Consider the following 6,093-nt stretch of genomic DNA (forward strand, 5'->3'; position numbering starts at 1 on the left):
AGAAGGCCCAATTACAAGACTTAGGGTAAAGCGTTTCAAGGAAGCGCTAAATAGGCTTATCAAAGAACATTGGGCTGATTATGAGCAAGGAGAGATCAAGATAATCCCAACAACTATTCATGGCCTAATCCACATAATTGGGTGTATCCATCCATGACTCAGCCGTGCATAATGGAAGAACATTAATAAGCATATGAACTCGTTCATGAATGAAGACTTAAGTATCTTAGATTGCCTACATGAGGCATGTGACATTGGGACTCTAATTGTGCATGCATTTATTTTATTTTGGGTTCCTAGATAACTTTCATGAGGCATGAAACATTGGGACTCTATGTTGGATCGAGTCGCGCTAGAGGGGGGGGGGTGAATAGCGCTCGCGGCTATTTCGTTCGATTATCGGAAAACACTCGAGTAGAATACGCAGCGGAAAATGTAAATAAACACAAACACAGAGACACGGTCGTTTACTTCGTTCGGAGCCTAAGGCGACTCCTACTCGAAGGCCTGCGATCCTTGATCGCTTCCGGTGGGCAACAACTATAAGTTCGATAAACGATTACAAGTTGAAGTACAATAAACGACAGTAAATAATTATACCAACGACAAAGAAATGAAGATTCGGAGCTCCTGGTCGTCGGGCACAAGTAGCAGCACTTCGGAACGTCGTTTGGAGCAGCACGTAGCACTTGAATCACTTGGAAGAAGATATTTTGAAGCTGCTGGTCGAGATCCCTTATAAAGGGGGTTCAAGGCGCCTTATACTGTTCACCAAGGCGCCTTGAACGAGCCGAGTCACCCGCGTGGATCAGCACGGACCTGGTCGAACTCTATCTGGTTTAAGGCGCCACCTATCCAAGGCGCCTTCAACCTCCGGTCCAAGGCGCCTTGAACTCCATTCAAGGCGCCTCCAGCAATGACCTCGAGGCGCCTCCAAGCTCCATGGAGGCGCCTCGGCCATATTCCGAGGTCTTTTTGTACTTTGGTCCCTGCAAGATATGTTAATCCCAAAAATACCCCAAGACAAAGTTAGCACAAAACAATGATATAACTATTGAAATATTTAACAGTCTCTTGATTCCAAACGGAAACCCTAGGTCGACCCGACGCCTCCTGCCCTCTACGGGAACGCGTCCTCACCTACTCCACTCGGAGATTTACTTGCGACGATCCTCCGGATCGGACTTTTGCTTCCGGACTTTCACGAACATCCGCTCACCGGCTCGGACTTTCACCGTTCGTGACACTGTGGCTTTCCACCTAGGGTTACCACCCCTAGGACTTTGCCTGAAGCCATCGACCGCCAAGACTTCCGCATAGGGTTACCACCCCTATGACCTAGGGTTACCACCCCTAGGGTTTTACCTTGCCTAACCGCAGTTAGGACTACTCAACAAAAGCCGTCAGATAACAAAGCACCTTAACTTTGAATCCTTTGCCATTATCAAAACTTAGGTTCGATCGTCGGATGCTTCCCGCACCAACAATCTCCCCCTTTTTGATTATGGCAATACGTAATTCAAAGTTAAGGAAAACAACGTATGCATAAAGTTAACCATGCTTAAGTAAATAAACTTCAAATGCAATAACAGTTTAGCTGGAAACTTTTAACTTGGTAATATTAGACTCCCCCTTAATAAAAGCCCTCCTTTATTAAATACTTTGAATTTTCCTTTAACTTTAATTTACCTACTCTCCCCCTTTGCCATATATCAAAAATAAACCAGTTTGAAAGTAGATTTGTATTTTTCTGAAGGAAAATTTTCAAAGAGGGATAACAATGAATTTTCTTCTTAGATTGCCAAATTTGAAAATACTTAGCTATATATTTAGCTTCGAAATGACTTGTATTGAGAAAATATTTTGCCAAATAGCTAAGTTTAGAGTACAATCTAACTGAGTCTAGTTAAAATAGTCTTTAAAATTAACTAAGTTTGAAAATATGAGTATTTAAATTTTCAATAAAGGAATTTGCTTAGAAGTTATAAAATATGAGGTCACTTGAAAACTTTAAAACGTTATAAAAAGTTGACTAGTTTTGAAAATATTTGAATACTTAATTACATGGGCAAGTTTTTAAAAAACTGTAATTAAGTTTTGAATATGCATTTTGAAGAAACTTTGATATTAAAAAATATATAGTTTTGGTTCACAGGGAGTAGTAGTAGTTTGTTTTCTAGTCCAAGCATGAGTCAAATTAAATTACTGAGTTTAATTTGATTAAGTATCAGAGCCTTGAAATAATCAGGTAAAGTAATTTGATTAGAACCTTAAAGTACAATCATGCTTAAAAAAATTGAAACACACTTTTCCCAATTGTCTAACCTTTAGCTACTTGCTGATTGCCTAGAGGGCAGTAGCTTTCACATGGTTAGTCAAGTTGAGTTAATTTGATCCAGGTAGACTTGACTAGAGCTGGAGAACTTAACTTGATTAATGTTTATTGCATATTTAACGCCCAGACTCATATTGATGCACAGATATAAGCATTCTTGAGTCCAGGCAATACCCTATGCATCTCACGCCTTTCTAAGTTTTTCAAGACACAAGCAAGGTATACCTAGGTGATTGTGAGATGCTCTGGCTTTAATCTAGGGGTACATGATATCTAGGGGAAAACCTAAGCTAAATCCAAATTTTAAAAAAAAAACTAACAAAATTGGAGTTTTGAAATAAGTATTTTCCTAGAATTTTGAAAGTAAATGATAAGTAAACTCAGATTTTGTGAAACTGAATAAGCATGCAAATAAGTATATCCACAGAATAAGGAAGTCTAAACAAGTGAGACAACAATCCACAGAATAATGCATAACAGAGTCATATCAACTAGCAGGATCATCTGCTCGAGGAGAGCTAGCTGGAGGATCATGGGGCTGCTCAGGTGCTAGCTGACCTAGCCGTCGTATCTCGTCACGAAGGGACGTAAATCCGGCAGCCATCTTGGATCGAATAGAGAGAACTATCCGTCGTGTCTGGATGGACTCAACCTCGAGTCGAGCTAGTCTGTCCTCGACGGAGAGTGAGGAAGAGGTCGAAGGTCCAGCTGAGGTGGATGGTCTGGCAGACGGGGAGGGATCCGCGAAAAGATCCTCAGCTAAGAAATCAGCCCACTCCTCTCCCTCGCCTGGTAAATCATCGGCTGCTGGAGCGATAGGGGCAGCTGCCTGCTGTGGTCGTCCTATCCACGCTAGAACTCCATCAGCTGTGATATCGGCACTGGCTAGTCTACAACTACGGGATCCTAGCTCATCATATATAGTAAGAGGAATGACTGTTCCTCTGGTCACATCTATACCCTCTATCGTCAAAAAGAAGCGTGTCAGAATATGACAATAGGGCATGTGGACTATCTTGGAGGTGACTGTCCCAGATGCACAGATAATGTTTTGGAACATATGCAGGGCAATATCGATGTCAAGTCGATGACACAGGGCGTACAAGAAAAATGAGTGTGATGATCTCATCTTCGGGACATCCCGAGATGAGATCGGCAGTATACATGCTGTCAGGACCCTATACATCATGTAGTCCTGAATCCGAAGAGTAACTGACCTGAACTCAGTCAAGTCAGCAGGTCTCTCTCCCTCGAGGAAATACGTATAGATAGTATCTAACGTAATGTGGGAGTAAGGATCGCCAAATGGCAGATCCCTACTAGGGTAGCATAGAAAGGTAGACTCAGAAGCCCTAAGTCCTAGGGTGGTGCGTAGCAGAGTGGGAGTAAGCTCAATGTTCACCCCAGAAACTCTGGTGCTGTACCTATTATCATCAATTCTCTCAAGATTATGATAAAACTGTGCACATAACTCTTGGTTTACTGTATCAGTGCAGTAAACCAATTGATCCAGTTGATAGTGCTCTATCATTTGAATAGTTGGTTGACAATACTGGGTATAAAAAGTCTTATTCACATATCTAGGCTTGATAGGTTCAAAGATGTAATTAGCAAAGGTATCCCTAAGATGTATAGTCGGGAATCTGATATCTGCTGATGGAATTCTAGCTGGATTAAGATTAACATGTCGGCGTTTCCTATTTTGAACGATTTTACCAAAAATTACAGAAATAAGCAAAAATTCTAAGTAAAACTTAATGGGAAGGGATTAGGTTTATACCTAGGAGGCATTGTCACGTAGAGAGGGAAAAAAACGGTTAAGGGCGCCTTAGTTGGGAGGAAACAGCACGAGTATCGCGTGCTCGGCGTCGACAGAAAACGAACAGAAAGGCTTCTATTCGTTTTGATATAAAGTGTTGAAGGCGCCTTAAACCAAGGTTTAAGGCGCCTTATATAAGTTGGAGGCGCCTCGGGTTGATCCGAGGCGCCTTAAAATGAAGTGGCGGGAATTTTCCCGCCGCTTGCTGAGGCGCCTCCTTTTGATGGGAGGCGCCTCTGATAAGCTTCACGCGATTTTTTTTTTTTTTTTTTTAAAGAGGTTTTAAAATGAAGTGAAACATTGAGTTTTAAAATCGAGTTTTGTTTTTTTTTTTAAATTAATTTTGAAATTGAGTTTTTAAAATAATTTTGAAATTTAAGTTTTTAAAATAATTTTGAAATTTAAAATAATTTTGAAGTTTAAAATAATTTTGAAATTTAAGTTTAAAATAATTTTTAAGTTTTTAAAATAATTTTGAAATTTAAGTTTTGAAATAATTTTGAAATTTAAAATAATTTTGAAGTATAAAATAATTTTGAAATTTAAGTTTAAAATAATTTTCAAGTTTAAAATAATTTTGAAATTTAAGTTTAAAATAATTTTTAAATTTAAGTTTTTAAAATAATTTTGAAATTTAAGTTTTTTAAAATAATTTTGAAATAATTTTGAAGTTTAATTTTTTTTTTGAAATAATTTTGATTTTTAATTTTAAATTTCTTAATCATCTCACCCGACCTAGATTTTCAATCAGGGAATCCTATAATTGTTGTGAGATGAATTATAATTCAATTTTAAGGTTTGGGTTAACTTTGTGTTAGATTCAGGTTTAGCTTTGGGTTCAACAAGTAAGCATTTTTTGGATAAACTTCTGGGCTATGGTGAGTCACAAGGAACTCATTAAAGTAACCATGCCTTCGAGGTTTTCCAAATAGTCCTACCCATTGAGCTTAGTACTAAACCTTGGTCTAACTAGTTAGGATCCATTTAAGGGTAGCTTCGGTCAGTTCCACTTGGCCAAATGCACCAGGTCGAAGCCATATCTTCCTAGACATGCGATGCCCAAGCTTCCCTAACGTACTATCATCCAAAAACTTCACCAGTACTGTGGTTCAAGTTAACCTTAGTCCGTTTTAATCTAACCTTAATTACCCTGCCGGGTGATCTACTCTTGTTTTACCCATTTCGGGTAGATTAGGTTCAGTTACCCTGCCGGGTAATTTAGTTGGTTAGATTAGGTTCATTTTGAGTTTTAATTGAATTTTGAATTTTGAATTTAATTTTTAATTTCAATTTTGAATTTTGAATTTAATTTTCAATTTCAATTTGGAATTTTGATTTTAATTTTTAATTTCAATTTGGAGTTTTGAATTTAATTTTGAATATTGAATTTAATTTTTAATTTCAATTTCGAATTTTGAATTTAATTTTTAATTTCAATTTCGAATTTTGAATTTTGAATTTAATTTTGAATTTTAAATTTTAAATTTTAATTTCAATTTCGAATTTTGAATTTAATTTTTAATTTCAATTTCGAATTTTGAATTTAATTTTTAATTTCAATTTCAAATTTTGAATTTTGAATTTAATTTTGAATTTTAAATTTTAAATTTTAAATTTTTAGGATTGTTTTTCTTTTTGCTCCCCCTGGATCATGGCCTCGATATGGTCTATCGAGGTAGTATATTTGATCCTTCGGAACCCAGTATTGGCCAAGTCCAACTTGATTGACCAAGTTAGACTTGGAGACCCATGCTTGGACTGATTTAACACTTTGTTTGTTTATTAATGATAAATAAGATCTATATTTACTTTTGTATCCCAGCCCAGTTCTGTTGTAGACGGCTCTTTGTGTCCCAAGAATCAAGTCCAAATTCTTGGAGCCCAAAGTAAACCGTTCTAAGGTATTTTCTAAATTTTTAACCTGATTTGTTAGACTTGA

The sequence above is a fragment of the Zingiber officinale genome, chromosome 1A (assembly GCF_018446385.1).
Source record: "Zingiber officinale cultivar Zhangliang chromosome 1A, Zo_v1.1, whole genome shotgun sequence".
Taxonomy (NCBI): Eukaryota; Viridiplantae; Streptophyta; class Magnoliopsida; order Zingiberales; family Zingiberaceae; genus Zingiber; species Zingiber officinale.